Below are 18872 nucleotides of genomic sequence, written 5' to 3'. Positions count from 1 at the left end.
GTGTAGTTGAGCAGTGTTGCTCTTGCTAACATTGATACTGCCACCATTACACAAGCAGAGGAGATAGAGTTGCAATTGTAAGTGGAATTAATTTGGCATTAACTAGTGAAAGTCAAGGGGCACCCATGACTAATTTGAATGGGAGAGGAAGAATAATATAGAGTGTACCCATGCTAACAACTCCTAATATTACCATGCTGATAGCTAGCTAGATGGCTCCACTAAATAATGGAAGCCAAATGACAAACCCTAATATCATTCCAAGCAGAGCAGATGACCCCTAATCAGCTAGTTAGATCGACTGAATGACAAGTAGATGATTGCAGCTATGAGTCTAATGCATCAAATATTATTGGCAAAGTCAAGGAAATGATGAAGCATTATACTCATGTGATAACAAAATAGTATAGACAAATAGCTATAGATGTTAATTTCCCAAAGAAACAACCAAGCTTGATAGAAAGTCAATGCCCTAAAGAGGGTGATCCATCACGATTTAGTTGTAAGTAGTGTGGTGGGCAACACTTTTTGAGAAATTTCCCTAATGTCAAATGTGACATATGTAGAAAGTCCATCTATTTAGCTAGTACTTGTTGCTCGAGTAAGATTAGGTCCCTTCAATAAGGGAGTAAGCAGTCATGTCCAATAAATCATCGAGCACAAGGGATTAACCTTCATTACAAGATATAGGCCTCATACTGACATTCAAAGTGACAAAAATGTTCACCAAAAAAGTTACCCCTATCATTGCTATATGCATTAGTATTAGCATCTCCATAAAACCGTCAGTATTTTTATCGCTATTAGCATCGCAATTTTTATCAATTTTGTGACACTAATAGTGATGCAAATACCAATGCAAATAGTGATGTTTTGCGACACGTATTGCAACGCCAATAGCGATCATGCAGTAAATTTCTAATGCTAATAGTAACGGTTGCAGATAAAAAAGATTTATGGTAGGACAACACATATAGCACTATGTGCTATATTTATATTCTACAAATGGATTACATGTTAAGTATGAAATGGTTGTCAAGATGAGCACAAAATGTACTTGAACCACAAGACTAATACATAGAATATGTACAAGATCGCTGATGAAAACACATGTAATTATGGCAAGATACAAAGGATGATAAGAACATAGTACATATAAGATGTCTCCATAAATCACATGACCAAAAAGGAAGAGGATGTGCATTCCACAAATCCAAGCGCGAGCTATACATCCTTGCCATCCGAAAGCTCGTATCGACATGGAGCATCGAACAACAAACTCTACAAAATGAACAACTACACATTAGTCCACCATACATAATGCATTTTAATAAAAATAGTAACTACGAAAAAGAAAGATGAGTAACTTACGGGGTTGTTGCATGCATATAGTCTATCAATCAATACAGTGAGACATAATACAACTATTAGAAACATGATTGTTAGTACAAGTGATATTGCAAATAAGAAAGCGAGAAGAACAAAAGAAAAACTTACAAAGTTCTCTAGATAAGTCCTATGGCTGCCACTCCCAAGATGATGGACCACCCTTGCCTTTAGTTGTGCCCTCGCTGCCTCTCACTGCTATTGCCAATGTCCTGGAGAATTTGTAGCCTCCTACTGAGTCTCCGCCAGTCATCTATGTCTAGCCACTCAAGCTTTGAGGACTCTTGAGTGCCTTTTGTGCATCCCTGATAGTCTATGCGACATGTACGCATGCATGCACTCTATCATCCACCTAGTGGAAAGCCTCTTTGCCACAGTGGGTACTAGAAACTCCTCGTGCAAGGATGCTACTATGTAGTGCTTGCTCCCCTTGGATATGTTTTTCTAATGGTCCAATACATTGTGCCAAAAAACTTGTTGGCATAACCCTCTCATACAAGACATCACCCCTCCTCCCCTCATCATTCATGATCACGGCTCTTGTCTTGTCATCTACAAGATATACATACCCCTCTGGGGTATGACTAAGATATGTCCTCTCCCACCTACGACCATACCCCTAGTAACTAGGAGACCCTTGTACATCCGGTGTACCCACAGGGTGGTATCTCTCCATGTAGTACCCATAGAGGTGCCACCTACGGTGGCTGGAGTCACTGGAGTAGATGTTCCCACACATGTGACAAATCCTACAAGTGACACGCCTCCACCAAAACGATGAGACAAAGACACTGCATCAATGCCTTCGCAACAACCACTTTAGCCACCCTCTGTCAAACTTACACAAGAGCGAGCAGTAGCACCTGTATCTCAAGCTGACCATGGGCTCATAGTATCCACATCTCCACAACACCCCCCAAAATCACTCCCTTCGTCTTTCTGGAGCATTGACCTCATCTACTAGAAACCAAAGCATCAGAGGTTGAAAAAATAGATCTAATAGAATGGCCTGATGGTGTCTAAGACAGCTCCTGGTCTGCCATATCTTTGAATCGGGCCAATCGGATCTAGAGACATATGTGTGAATATCTTGTGCAACTCCTCATTGCTCATCCCTCAACTCATCGTGCTCTCCAAATATCATCAAAGGTCACCTGCACATGCAGAAAATGATGTTAGCATAATCAATATAAAGATTCAAGCAAAGCATGGTAATATAACACCGGCGATAATTTTTAAAATACTAAACTGTATTGGAATGCGACAAAACTTCACACGTGCACTCGTTAAGTGGCCAAGAGCCCTTTTTTTTGGGAAAAAAAAACCTACATATTTCTGGTCTGAAGTCTTGTGTCTAGAGCCACTTTCCTGGCAGGAAAATGGCTCCAAATGCCAAGACTTTGGACCCCTAACAAGAAAATGGCTCCAAACACCAGGGTATGTAAGTATTGTTTTTCCAAAGAAAAATAAATTGGGCTCTTGGCCACCTAATGAGTGCACATATAAAGTTTTGCCTCATTCCGATAAAAGATTATGGATTTACGATGGATAGTGTGTATCATAGCTACATTAACCCGGTTTTGGGGTTTAAATGGGTTAAAAGTTCATTCTTCTTCTCATTTTCACATCTTTCTCTCTTTGCTTCCTCCATTCTCACACTCCCAACCTCTGTCTCTTCTCCATCTTTCTTCCTTGAGCTTGCATGGCACACAGCAAGCAAGCATGTCGCTATTTTGACCCTAGAAAGACCTCACGCCAAGGCCCGCCACCTAGAGCACAAGGTGGAACCTCCTCTAGTGCAGCAACAAGTGCTCCCCATAGCGCACAACGACCACCACAAAAGAAGAGGAGATGGAAACTGAGAACTGTTGCCCTTTGGGAGATAATGAGAATCCAATGTAGATACAAGCTTCTCATCCCAAAAATATATTTTCCTAAGGTTGTTCGAGAAGTCATGCAAGACTTGGAGCTAAAAGGGATGGGAAGATTTTGGGCACGAGTGGGGGATGGCCCACTAGCAGGAAGGTGGATTGTTGTAACCATGGAAGCCCTACAAACAGCTACAAAGGGGTTTCTCATCGACTTGTTGATGATACACAACTAGAGATCATCCATGCAAAGCGTGTCACAATCACAGCTAAAGACATGAACTTTATCGTTCGGCTTCGACATGGCAATGGGACTCCTCCATAGGTTATGAGATTAATGATGCGAGGTTTTGTAATGAGTGTTAGAGCACCATAGCATCTTGGAAGGCCAAAAAAATTTGTATACTCTGCCACATTGGAATATTTACTTATATATACATAATATCTCATGCGATGTGTACTTGAATTCAAATAATTGAGTAAAGTTGTTTTGTTTTTTTCTTGAAATGCACGACTCTTAAATTTTTTAAACGTACAAACGCATCGAAAGTAGTAATATGTATGTACACATATGAGTTATGTTATTGCTTGTGCACAATCGTAAGTGCAATACTACGCGTTGATATAATTAAATTGGATTATGTTAACATATGCGAATGCGTTACTCACGTATGACACATTATCGTCGCACTTACACAAATCACACATTTATTCAATAAATATTTATTTATAGGGATAAATTTAAATATCTTATATTCATCAAGAAAAATACATGCGATAACAGATAGTGATGGCAAATACAAAAAGTCGATAGCCAACAAGAACTCTCAATTGTTCCCTGGCTTTTTCATTGGTGGAGAGGAGGGACCAACTTTTGATGAAATTATAAGTTCCTTCTTTGCTTAAAAAATGATGCGCTCCCCATTCAGCTCTTTCTCTAGGAGAAGTGCATCTCACACTTTAGCAAGGTCACCTAATGTAGCAAGCACACACATTGCTCCACCATGCGTTTGGTCAAACACAAGTAAAGAAGCTTTGACCGCTTGATTAGCACCACCTTCTCCAAGCTAGATGTCATAGGTATCGCTTGAAAATGTCAAAACTTGGTCAAATCTTTAATTTTCATGATTATTTCTTACCCTCGTGGTGAGAACTTCTTATGGAAGACCACCAAGTCTGCAACAAGGTTGCCAATGTACTCCTTCAAAGCTGAATTCTTCTGTCGATCCGCATGCCGAGCTCCTCCTTGCCTCGATGCAAACTTATCTATATACAGTATGTCCTAAATGACAAAGTCAAATCAAAAATATATTTAGCAACTAACCTAGAGTTATCAAAAAGTGACGAAACTTGACGGTACGGTGTGCCGAGTCTCTCGGAAACTGCCACCAATGAAATCTTGGCCAAAAATAAGGGTTGGCCAAAAATGGGCATCAAGGAGGCAAGGTTGGGTTTGCCGACTTGTGGCTATTCTGAAGAAGATGGCACCATGAGAGCCAACCCTTGCTCTGCCACCACCCAATGTTCCTCTTCAACATTTATGAGCTCTTCAATCCGTTGTTCTCCCATGCAACTTCCGGACGCATGGTGTGTTCAATGTTGGTCCAGATCTTGGACACACCCCATGAAGCACTTGTAGATTCAAATAGCACCATATTCTCTTTTAGCCAGAATTTAGTAGACCATTTAGGTATTTCCACAAGCATAACCACTCCTGTGTCTGTAGTATTTGGAGATAATAAAGAAGTTTATAACTCCCACACTATAGCCCATTGCACCTTTCATGTATCACACAAAACATTCACACATGATTTTTAATGTATTGATGCATCCTTTATTTCCTTTAACTCTAGGTTATGACTGGTTTTTCAAAACTCAAGCCTTTTTGCACTTTGATAGCCAACACTTAGTCTTGCCCCAAGCTCTTCCCATACCCATGATGTGTTCTTCACAAGGCCCCAACTTTCTCTAGACACAAACCACATTAGTTGATATAAGTGTACGCAAGAATGGTATTCATTCTCTATTACACAAGTTCCCTAAGCTCTTTCTCAAACCCAAAAATACCACCATAATTAATCTTCCAATCCATCACTCCATTAATATGGGCAATGCTTCCCCAGTCCACATGGCATCTCAATGATGTCTCCATTGGAATAGCAAAGGATTAATGACGTTGTTCAAGATATGCTCAAAAAGGGAATCATTCAGCCTTCATGTAATGATTGGGTTTTTGAGCCTCATTTAGTGAAGAAAGAAGATGGCACATATAGGTTTTGCATTTATTTTTGCCCATTAAATAAGCTAATCATCCATGACCTCTACCTATTACCTCGTATCGATGATCTTCTCGACCAGTTAGGTAAATCTAGATATTTCACCTCCCTTGATTTAGCCTCTAGGTATTGGTAGATTCCTCTCAATCCTCAGGACACTCCTTGTCATGACACATTATCTAACTAGGTGCTGTGAAGCTCAAGCACTCCCGGATACAAAAGTATCTACAGTCACATCAACTCTTCTCCATAATGTCATATTTCGTCATGATTGCCCCTGACAACTCTTGTATATACATAGATATAGAATGAAAGAAACAGAGAGAGAGAGAGATTATTGCCAACTTACCATTGGATACATTAGCTTGCTAAATTATGAGCCAAAAAGAAAAACAAGAAAAATAAAAATATTGAAAATTATAAGACATCAAGTATTGTACCTAGGTTTAAATCTTTGGTCCCTATTTTGTAAGACTCGGTACATGTCGGTGTAACTTTGCGATACCTTAACCAATAAACTTGAAAACAAAGAAAAAAATTTAGTGTTAGATTTGGTACTTGGTACTTGGTACTTGTTTTGATATCAGGTTCCATAATGAAACTTCATTTTTGCAATTGGTACATGGTACATGGTACTTGGTACTAGATACGGTGCTTGGTACTTGATTTGGTATAACTTGGTACTTGGTACTAGATTCGGTACTTGGTGCTTGATTTCGGTGCTTGGTACTTGATTTGATACTTGGTATAGATTTGATGCTTGGTACTTAATTGGTCAGTCTAACTTTGTGGTACCTTAACCAATAAACATGGAAACAAAGAAACTTTTTTAGTGTTAGATTTGGTACTTGGTACTTGGTACTTGATTTGGTATCAGGTTTCATAATGAAACCTAGTACTTGCAATTGGTACATGATACATGGTACATAAATTGAAATCAGGTATTGTAAGAGTAATAGCTTATGGTGAGCTTGATATTTTGAAATTAGGTGCTTTGAAACTTCATAGTTTGGATCTTTGAGCTTGAAATTTTGCTTGAGTTTATATGTAGTGTAAAATCCGGGGCCTCTGCAAAAACTATGGAAATCAAAAGCTTGTTAATATTAGAGTCCAACATAGGAAAACACTGAACCGCGATAAAAATTTTGATTTGTCTCTATCTAGCTTTCCAAGAGACAATAGACAATAGACAATAGACAAATAATTAATTGTTTGTAGACAAATTCAATGATGCAACGAACATGCGTCAATATATATCATCAGTAAATATATGTACATGTGTCTAGAGTGTGTGGTGATCAATCCTCACATATACAAAACAAGTGTCATCCTCGCATATGTCTATACAATGAATAGTGATGAATCCTCACATATGCAATACAAGTCTCATCCTCAAATATACATAACAGATCCCTAAGCATGATCACTATATGAGTCATCACTATACAAGTCACTATTATCAGACTCATGATCACCATCACCAGTGCCACCACCCTTGCCCCCACCTGCAACCCACCATTGCCCCCATCTCCATGATCATCACCACCATGGCCAGCAATCTTGTTGCCGCTCCTCTTAGCCTCTCAGCGTTGCCCCTTGGCCTCTTGTTGAGCCACCTCTATCATGTTGTCCTCACCATATTGCTCCTTCATTAGTTAGTGAAATCAAATAAGAATATATTATAATTTACATGAAAATAAACTATAAAACAAAATAGTGATACCCACAAGTGGATCTGGCCTGTCAGTAAGCATCCCTTGCAAAGCGTGGTAGCTGTAGTATGTGGCATACTCCATCTCCTGCACTGTAGGTGCACGACCATAGTCTTTGGTCTGCATCAAGACACAACCAAAGCCTTATTGATTCCTTCATTCAATACTATTACCTTTGAAAGTTAAAATTTGAACGGTCTATACTCACAAATGTGGCCACAAATCCATTCTGTCCCATCTGGCCTAGTCTAGATGTGTGACCAACTACCACTCTCTTTCATGCTGCCTCCTATGTAAATTTGATTAAACAAAATAACATAGATTAGAGAATAGTTAGAATCAATCCAACCTAATCTAGATGTGTGACCATCTTGCACTCTCTTTTGTGCTACCTTCTATGTAAATTTGATTAAACAAAATAACATTTATTAGAGAATAGTTAGAATCAATCCAACCTAGTCTAGATGTGTGACCATGTTGCACTCTCTTTTGTGCTACCTCCTATGTAAATTTGATTTTAAAAAATAACATAGATGAGAGAATAGTTAGAATCAATCTAGCAAAGTTCATATTAATTCTAATATACGTTAGCAAAGGCACACACCTTCTACTGAGGAAAACTAATGTGTAGGCGTCTCTCCTTGTTGAAGTATTGCCATGTCTCCATGCACATATCAACCCTCCTCTTGTTTGTCTCCACCATACGGTAGCATTTGTTTATTTTTCATATTACAATAAGCGTTAGAATATACCAAAGAACCTGTTAGATTTTAATGTTTTGTTACTTTTATTGCTTTTTTAACTTTGATCATTTTATAAATGTTTCATGTTTTTATGGTACTTGAAAATCAGATTCGGAGCACTCAAAGGGTACATCGCCACCTCCTACTGGTGGTGGTTGGGGTGCACAGAGTTTGAATACTGCACATGAACCCATTTAAAATGTTTTATACTACAATGAGTCTATTATATGGTGGTGCGCTCGTTGTCATGGCACATATCAGACACCACGACGGGAGTGCTTTTCACATGAGATGAATCATGGTACTTTTAAGCAAGCACCACCACCTAAGGAGTGACATTGACCTATGGTATGTGACTATTCTCCCATAGTTTTATTATTGGTTATTCTATAAATCAAAGGCTCATATATAATGCAACCATATTACATATGTAGGTATATTCACTTGATGACAAGGATGACTTCACTATCAATGATGCACATGTCCCTCGCACACAACCTAGATAGGTCATTTGTTAGTTGTAGCTCAAGGGTTCTCGGCATCCTCTACCTCATGCTTTGGAGGCTAAGATGGGTAAAGATCATTCATTGCCTACTCATTTGCATTCACTAGTACAGACATATGATCGAAGATGATACTTCCTTTAGATGGAGTGGTTTTTAGCTTCTAGGAAAATCACTACATGATTGCTCCATCTACCATTAATGGAGCAGAACGAGGCCTCTTTATTGCACAAGATTTGCATGTGCCACCTTGGTGCTCAGATCGGACGCTGTATGCTTGCGTAGTGAATGCCGAAAGGTCCCCAAGAACAATGAACTCTACTTTTTGCACAAGTTACAAGGTAAAAAGCATGAATGACAAGAGCAAGAGACCAACTAGATACAATCTCCCCCCATGCCTTGTGTGAGCGCTTCACAAAGCATGTATTTTATGTATATTTCCATCTTCATGCTCAATAATAGCCCAATTTACAAAAATATATCAAGCTTTTAGCTTTTGAGTTTGCTTTTACAAAAATAGGAATAAAGCTAATGGACGGTGCCCAAAGAGTCTGGCACGCCCAATACAATGTCCAAATAGAAATAACATAACCGTGCGCAAGGGCGCATACAAAATAATAATAAATAATCGATGCCTCAATAGACATGACAAAATACAGGCTCTTGATCTCAGCTCCGCTCTGATACCACTGGTGCACAGATTGGACGTTGTATGCTTGCGTAATGAATGCCGAAAGGTCCCCAAGAACAATGAACTCTACTTTTTGCACAAGTTACAAGGTAAAAAGCATGAACGACAAGAGCAAGAGACCAATTGGGTGCAATCTCCCCCCATGCCTTGTCTGAGCGCTTCACAAAGTATGTATTTTATGTATATTTCCATCTTCATGCTCAATAATAGCCCAATTTACAAAAATATATCAAGCTTTTAGCTTTTGAGTTTGCTTTTACAAAAATAGGAATAAAGCTAATGGACAGTGCCCAAAGAGTCTGGCACCCCCAATACAATGTCCAAATAGAAATAACATAACCGTGCGCAAGGGCGCATACAAAATAATAATAAATAATCGATGCCTCAATAGACATGACAAAATATAGGCGTGGCGCCTATCAAAATATAATCCATAGATCAAATACTCGCTATCCACCAATGCTTTCCTCCACCACTACTGCTATCTCTACACATCAACTGAAGCATTCACAATTGTTAGTAAAATAATACAATTAAACCGACAAAAATGAATACCTAGCAGTCTTCAGCTACATAAATAAATCAACTGGTTAGAAATAAATCCTAACCTTAATTTATTACGAGTGCGCACTCTAAACTCATAAATGTTTATTAATTTAATATGCATTTTGCGGAATCACCTGCTATGGAATCACCCATATACACACTAAATTAATGAAACGCCCAAAAAGGACAGGCGTCCCCATCAACTTCTCGCACAAAGAATCCACTTTGTGTATGAGCCCTGGTCATCAAAGTTTACGGAATCCACCGTAAAACCTCACAGAATCCACCGTGGCACGGAATCCACCGTGAAATATGCCTCCTGGCATCATACCCCCAGGGTGGGATAGCAATTGACCTCAATTTCTATTAGCTCAATGTGGAGCTAACAGAGTGGGGAAATCATTTAAGTCTCTAGCGTGCATCCATTGTGCTTCCTCTACAAGATGGTTCTTAAATTTAACTAGATATCTAGAATACCTTCGGCCAGTTCTAGTGGTCATAAAGTCAGTGTCTATGATAGCTTTTGGTTCAAGTATTTCAGTCTCTTCCTCTAATAAAGGTGGGTTTTCATAAACAGGGTGTACAGGTAATTGGCCTCTAATTGGTCTCAATAAACTAAGGTGAAATGTATTGTGAATTTTCCAATGAGGGGGTAATTCTAACTTGAATGCATTGTCATTAATTTTATGAATGATCCTAAATGGTCCATAGAATCTAGGGGCTAATTTGACTACTGGATGTCTATCTACACTTTGCAATCTGCGTTTTTCTATTCTTAGCCAAACATAATCATCAACTTTGAAATTTATTGCTTTTATTTTCTTGTTGGCTTGTTTGGTATATGATTGATGGGCTTTAGCAATCATATCTTTAACCTCATGAAAAATAGTGTTATGCATACTAGCAATATCATCAGCACTTTGAATTCTATTTGACAAAGATGCAACATGTGTAGATAATCTATATCCATAAATTACTTCAAACGGTGCTTTCTTTGTAGATGTGTGTGGTATATTGTTATATGCAAACTGTAATAAATGCAAATGTGTGTCCCATGTCTATGGTTTAGAGATAGTATATGCACGTAAAAGATCTAGAATGGTGCTGTTAGTGGCTTCTATTTGTCCATTAGTTTCAGGATGAAATGCAGATGAGAAATCAATCTTTGTGCCTAGGTTAGCAAACAGAGTAATCCAAAAGTTGTTACAAAATCTAGAATCACAATCTGAAATAATAACTTTTGGCAACCCATGGTTAGTAAAAACAGTTTTCAAACACAATTGTGCTGCTTGTGATGCTGTTAAAGTTTTCTTACATGGAATGAAATATGCTTGTTTACTAAATCTATCTACAACTGTCCAAATCATATCATGGTTAGATTTAGTATTAGGTAAACCAGTAATGAAATCCATAGAAATTTGTTCCCAAGGTTTAGATGGAATAGACAAATGCATAAGTAATCCATACTGTTTACCATGATGTCTCTTAACTCTTTGACAAATCAAACATTCAGAAACAAAGTTAAATACATCAGCATCCATATGCGGCCAATAAAAATCTTCAGTTAACGTACGTAAGGTAGATATGATACCTCTATGACCTTGGTATGGGGGACAATGAATTTCATTCAAAACAAAAGATCGGAATGGAATTGTAACACACAATCTCTTTTCATAAAACATAAATCCATCATTATATGACAATGAATCAATAGGAATCAAATTATTTTGAACTAATTTATTCCAATCAGCATGAAAAGTAATATCCTGATGATATGCATCTTTCATAGCAATCAAAGAATCAAAAGATATAATAGAAATATTATGAATGGCAAGTCTTCTACTCAATGCATCAGCCACTACATTTTCTTTTCGAGGTTGATATTGAATGATAGGATGAAAACTTTGAATAAAGGAGGCCCATTTGATATGACGGTCAGAGATTTGGGGTTGGATAAGTAAATGTTTAATACTTTGCTGATCGGTCTTAATCATAAATTCTGAACCCATTAAGTAGTGTTTCCACTGTCTTAATGCTTGTACAACTGCTAATAGTTCTTTGTCATATGTGGAATATTTCAGCTCAGAGGGTTTCAGCTTACAACTAGAATAGGCTATAGGATGATTGTCTTGCATAAGTACAACTCCTATTCCTGGTCCACTAGCATCAGTCACTACTAGAAAGAATGGTCTATTAAAATTAGGCAACTGTAGAACAGGGGCATGGGTTAATGCATGTTTCAGTAAGTCAAAGGATTTCTGTTGATTTTCGAACCAATGATAAACAATTCCTTTCTTCAGAAGTTTGGTTAATGGTAATGCAAGTAATGAAAAATTATGTACAAACTTCCTATAGAAACTAGAAAGACCAAGGAATGAGCGTAACTCATGCACGTTTTTAGGTACAGGCCAATTCAATATTGCATCAATTTTCTTAGGATCAACTTTAATTCCATCAGATGATACAATATGACCTAAATACTCAATTTCTATTTTAAAGAATTCACTCTTTTCAGGATTTGCATACAGTTGATTTTCTTTCAATAACTGAAAAACCAATGACAAATGCTCATAATGTTATTTCTCATTTTGACTAAACACCAAAATATCATCAAAGAAGACAATTACACAATACTGATATTTCAGAAATATATTGTTCATCATTCTACTAAACGTAGCAGGTGCATTAATCAATCCAAATGGCATGACTAAAAATTCGTAATGACCAAACTATGTTCTAAATGCAGTCTTGAATATGTCAGACTTATCTAGTCTCACCTGATGATAACCAGACTTTAGGTCAATTTTACTAAATATAGCAGATCCTTCCAATTTGTCCATAAGGTCATCAACTCTAGGAATAGGATACCTATTCTTTACAGTGATCTTATTTAAAGCTATCGAGTCAATGCACATACGATAGGTATTATTCTTTTTCTTGACTAACAGAACAGGTTCACCGAATGGAGAACTGCTAGGTCGAATCAATCCTCTATTTAGTAATTCCTCAACTTGACTCTGGATTTCTTTTTGCTCTATCTGGTTATGCCTATATGGTGCTTTGCAAGGTAGTTGTATGCCAGGGATCAAATCTATCTTATGGTCTTCTGGACGTGAAGGAGGTAAACCAAGTGGTAGGTCTTATGCAAAACAGTCCTTAAAATATGCAAGAAATTCTTTATGCCTAGGATGCATATGATTTTCCTTTACTTGCAATTCATTCACCCAAATGAGATAGGATTTACTACTCTTGCGTAATGCACGTTTAGCTTGAGTATGCGAAAGTAGTGGAAAAACATTAGATGCATGCATACCATATAATATAATAGATTTTCCTTGAAAATTAATATTCATTGTGTGTGTAGAATAATCTATATCTAGGTTATGCTAGTGACGCCAAGGCATACCTAAGATAATGTCACTCGATTGTAATGGAACAACTAAGAAAATTCTTCTTTCAGTGTATGGACCAATTTGAATCTCTAAGTCTTGCACTTCCTGTGTACCATTATACCTAGTGCCTAAGAATGCAGCTTTGATGCGATAATGCGTAGGTACAATCTGTAATTTCAATTCCTTTACTAATTTTGCAGAAATAAAATCATGAGTACTACCGTCATCATGCAAAATAGTCTTTTCCTTTCCATGCACCAAACATTTCATAGTCATATTGGCTTGGCTTTGGTTATATTATTTGCAATGGCAAGAAGTCTAGGTACATTTGGATTTGACTGTGGAATAGGCTTAGGATTTTGATTGACATTGGATGGTAATGCAGGTGGTTTTGCCCAATTTTTGCGAAAAGATGATGAAGAGAAACGACCTAGATTAAATCTTTTAAAATTGGAATTGAATTGTTTAGATCCATAGTTACCATTGGCTTGGAATTGCTGTGGTCGTCTGTCTCTACCTCGTAGCTTATCTTCAGTGTCGTGAGCTAGTGAAATGGCGTCTTCAAGGGTAGCTGGCTTGAACATGTTAACTTCAGTGTAATAATGCCCAAGAAGTCCAGACATATACTTGCGCTTGTGTGTCGCCTCTGGTATGTCTTCAAGCATGCGTAGCTGGAGTAGTGCATTCCAAAAACGCTCTGTATACTGAGGTATAGGTTCACGATCCCGTTGCTGGAGAAGATCCCATTGCTTAATAGCTTTCTCATGAAATTGTGGTGGAAGGAAATTCTGCATGAGCTTCTTCTTGAAATCTTCCCAAGTATCAGGACATTCTATGCTCTTGCGTACTACAGTCCACCAAAGTGATGCTCTGTCCACTAAATGATTAGTAACACACTTGATTTTATCTTTTTTTGCATAGGTTTCCTCATGGAAATAGTCATCAAACTGACTAATGAATGCTAGAATAGTTTTTCCTTCTCGTATGCCATTGAAAGTACGGAATTTGAAACTTCTTTTACTTATCTTTGATTCCTTGCGGATGGTTTGAGCTTCAAGAGTTGCGTCAATGAATCAGATCTTCAGCTTGAGGTTCTTCTTTGTCGGTAGACGCTCTTTGTAAATTTGCCAGTTGAGCTTGCAATGCTTGCCTAGCCCTTCGTTCTTCTTCCAATTGCATCATGATTAAGTCCAGCTTTTGTTCCATTGTAGGTTCAGGTAAGTCGCCTTCAGCCATAAGATCATCCATATGTGGTTTCGTCATCCTGTAAAACTCAAAAGACCTTTCTCACTCAAAATCAGGTTAGCTGGATGAGTGTAGCTCAAGTTCGGGAATACAAGGCTTATGTGTTTTGGCGTATTTCTTTCTCAATCTTCAAAAAATTCTGTGATTTATCATTCTTTGTATGCTGAAAATACTTCAGCAAACCTGCGTATGGGTAGAGTACCTTCCAATGAACAACTTTGCAATTTGGAGTTTCTGCGCAGGAACAGTTCTTCTAGGAGTTTTGAGCACAAGTCAGTTCTGACTCCAGTTGACTAGTCTAACTTGCAGACTTGCAGACTTGCAGAACTTATTCGACTTAAGGAACTTGCAGAACTTGATCAGAAATTACTTGCAGAACTTGACTTCTGTGGTGTGTCCTGGAGTTTGGTGACTTGTAGAAGTGATTTGCTTTACTTGACTTAGCTTGATTGATTAAGCTTAGGCTTAATAGGAGTCAAACGGCGCAGATCGTGGGGGAGGGGGGGCGTTTTTTATGGCACGCGTGATTTTTGGAGGTCTTCTGATGCGTGATGATTAAATTCTGAAGCTTAAAGCTTCTCTAAAGCTTCCCAAACTTTAAAGCTTTAAGCTTGAAGAATGGAAAATTAATGACGTATCTCTCTGGTTGTCCACGACTTGATGAAGGGAAGTTGGAAGTGGTCCTCCGCCTGTATAGCCCGGTCCTTCGCGATCTTATGACAAAAACAGGGGTTCTTGATCGCCAGAAGTCTGCCTATATCGACGGTTCATGACGAGATTGACCATAGAGCCCAATCGTTCCAGGAGCTCCGCCTTTGCACGAGATGGGTAGCGATTGGAAGCTCTTGATCTCAGCTCCGCTCTGATACCACATGTGCACAGATCGGACGATGTATGCTTGTGTAGTGAATGCCGAAAGGTCCCCAAGAACAATGAACTCTACTTTTTGCACAAGTTACAATGTAAAAAGCATGAACGACAAGAGCAAGAGACCAATTGGGTGCAATCTCCCCCCATGCCTTGTGTGAGCGCTTCACAAAGCATGTATTTTATGTATATTTCCATCTTCATGCTCAATAATAGCCCAATTTACAAAAATATATCAAGCTTTTAGCTTTTGAGTTTGCTTTTACAAAAATAGAAATAAAGCTAATGGACAGTGCCCAAAGAGTCTGGCACGCCCAATACAATGTCCAAATAGAAATAATATAACCGTGCGCAAGGGCGCATACAAAATAATAATAAATAATCGATGCCTCAATAGACATGACAAAATATAGGCGTGGCGTCTATCAAAATATAATCCATAGATCGAATACTCGCTATCCACCAATGCTTTCCTCCGCCACTACTGCTATCTCTACACATCAACTGAAGCATTCACAATCGTTAGTAAAATAATACAATTAAACCGACAAAAGTGAATACCTAGCAGTCTTCAGCTACATAAATAAATCAACTGGTTAGAAATAAATCCTAATCTTAATTTATTACGAATGCGCACTCTAAACTCATAAACGTTTATTAATTTAATATGCATTTTGCGGAATCACCTGCTATGGAATCACCCATGTACACACTAAATTAATGAAACGCCCGAAAAGGACAGGCGTCCCCATCAACTTCTCGCACAAAGAATCCACTTTGTGTATGAGCCCCGGTCATCAAAGTTTACGGAATCCACCATAAAACCTCACGGAATCCACCGTGAAATATGCCTCCTGGCATCACCCCTCATTTAGAGGTCACCCTTATGTCTTTTTGTGGACCTATATATATATGGGGTCCATGGCATCAGCTTACTTGCTACATCCAGAGCATGAGTACTTATGGGTTTTGTCTCAATGTAGCCTTTCTAATAGAGGGATTACATATGCAGAAGGAAGAAGACTCTATGTTGACGAAAGACCTTACTCTCAAGGAAATAGAGCAGGTTTAATCAATAGTAGTCAAGGGATGAGTGCAAGAACCGATTGCATGTTTGTGGAGTGTGAGAATAGTCATGAACCAAGACATATGAGTAGGGATGTACAAAGATACATAGTTGTCAATGCTATTAGATCATTACGTATTGGTGATGAATTGCTGGTCAATTATGGATGGCATAGACCTCCACAAGCACCCTTAATAGATGAGGTTTGAGAGCCTCATTGTATACAATTCCTAATGTTATTTTGGCCTCTTGTATCCTAATTCTACACTTTAATTTGCACCACATTCTCTATTGTCTCTAATTTAACTTGATAATCGTATTTTATTGTCTCTAAATGTATTGTATCTGTGATAATTATTGAATTCCATGCACATCTCTCTTTCCTTTTATATAGAAGCATGCTATTGATACAATCTTCTTTACATTCAAATATGTAGATTCTGGATTATGACATAAATAATGTCCCAAATCAATGATCACATGATGTATCTCACATGTCAATAAAGTGCATGTGGATCCTACGCATGAGTGATCCTAGTGCGTATGCAAGACTAAAGAAACAATATTCTAAGGACTTTAATGGGCATGATGATATCTTTGATAACAATGATGGCATGTCTAATTTATTGAGGATTGGTATCAAAACGACAGTGCGAGCAATATTCCTAACAACTAGAAGTATCTTTGAGAAGAAGCTCTAAAGCATATCTATGCAGGAAGCCAACTGACACGACTAAGTGCAAGCTTACTTATTCTTAATCTTCAAAACCGTTTTGGATGGAGTAATCTATCCATTTCAGCACTTTTGAAGTATGTAATAATCTAACATATTTTTTTGTTACATTCTAAACATGTTTGCTTATTATTGATCATATTTTTAATGAACTTAAATAGACGAGAAGTATGAACAACACTCAAAACATTATCTCTTTACTTTTTGGCCAAGAATAGATGATGATCTGACTAATTTTTGCAGAAACGTAGAAATGTAAGAGTGAGTAATTGTGGCGAAACCAGTGTTATAGAAGTCTGCACAAAAAGCTATTGCCTTGTTTGTTCTCCTATTTCAAGTCTAGTTTACTTGAACGTACATAACTTTTGACACAAAACTCCAAATTGAACAAGGATTTAATAGGAAAAAAGCTTGTGAGTCCCAAATAGAGACTTTTAGAGTGTCCAAGCAAGGCATATCTACAATTCAATATATTTCCAATCTAAATGATGATTGATGATGATCAAGTGAACTGATTCTATGCTTTCAATTCATAACATAAGATGCTCATAACATACACAATACATCAAATTTAAGCATGGGAAGAACACGAATCAATAATTGAAGAGATAGTACATAGATATATTTCGTGATTATCTTCTTCAAGGAATTGGCTATAGTCAATCCCGATAGCTTTGATACCATGTTGAGATATAGAGAGAGAAGATACGTTTGAGTGGGGGTGTTGGAGCTTTATTTAGCTCACCCTATCTAGACTAGGTCTCACCTATATATATATAGATTGTGATCAAGATGATGTAGTATTTGGGAGTGTATATGGTGTGCCTCTTCTCTTCCTCTCATGTCTGTACATATCTTCTCTCTCTACATCTCAACACCTTCTTGCACCATATGTTAACACATGATAGGATACAAGATTGGACCATCAACTGTGCACAAGATATATATCCTTTTCATAAGTGACAGTGAGGATTACATTAATGGGTTTTATGAATCGAGTAACTCTCCTGTATCTATCACAACAAAGCATGAGATATGGGGAGGGACAAAGCAAGTCCTTGACCTTCTATTTCCACCAAAATAAAGAGGAAAGGATTGAGGGATGTTACGATGCCTCTACAACCACAACATAACATATCAGTCTATTATGTACATTGCATTACGAGGCTCCCGGGCCTTGCTTCTACCTATGCAAGTCAAGTTGTGTTGCACAATTGCACACACTTGTATACTTTCTCTAAGCCCCTCAATCTTGTCTATTTTTAAACTGAGTGTATGATGTGGGTTTTTCAACTCCTCTTCAAGTGACATGAGCCATGGGGTGAGAGATTGATCTATCATTCCAACGTGAGCAACTCTTGAGTGGAGTGATATATTCTTTGTCTGACAACTTGATGGTCTTAATTGACAGTGCTACTTCCTTGGGTGTTATTACATGGTCCTTGCCATGATTAGAGTATGTTGTGTCAAGTCGTGGTACCTGCTATAGTCGACTCTGATCCTTCAATGCACACCAATAATCGTTTTCCATAACTAGCAAAACAGATCAAGTGTTCTTAACCCTACTCTTGTACATATGTATGCATGTTATATCTTAAGTGTGGAGACATCATGGTCTAGCCATCTATTTGTGCATAGTCCCTATTGGTCATATTCACCTGATTTGGTAAGGTCATAAGTGTAGGGACGCATCCTTGCATGCCTATCTTGCATAAACCCATGCAAACATCCTTTACACTTGATCAACTGAGAATGTTTCTTCTCTAATCCGTGTTGGGATCCTTGTCCCCTATCCTTGATGTTACACCCCACACCCGATCTTTGCATATTTCCCTTTTCTTATT

The 18872-nt window shown here is 38.0% G+C and overlaps 2 pseudogenes; one reads left to right on the top strand and one right to left on the bottom strand.

The window, feature by feature from the left end:
• Window positions 1-6943: 6943 nt before the first annotated feature.
• On the bottom strand, window positions 6944-7945 carry LOC148019253 (uncharacterized; annotated as a pseudogene).
• Window positions 7946-8554: 609 nt separating this feature from the next.
• On the top strand, window positions 8555-16504 carry LOC148019252 (uncharacterized; annotated as a pseudogene).
• The last annotated feature ends 2368 nt before the right edge of the window (window positions 16505-18872 follow it).

This window comes from Lygodium microphyllum, chromosome 20, assembly GCF_053477565.2.
Source record: "Lygodium microphyllum isolate KBCC chromosome 20, Lygodium_microphyllum_v1.1.10, whole genome shotgun sequence".
Lineage (NCBI taxonomy): Eukaryota > Viridiplantae > Streptophyta > Polypodiopsida > Schizaeales > Lygodiaceae > Lygodium > Lygodium microphyllum.
The sequence above is the reverse complement of the archived record's forward strand: the minus strand, read 5'-3'. Positions and strand labels throughout refer to the sequence as shown.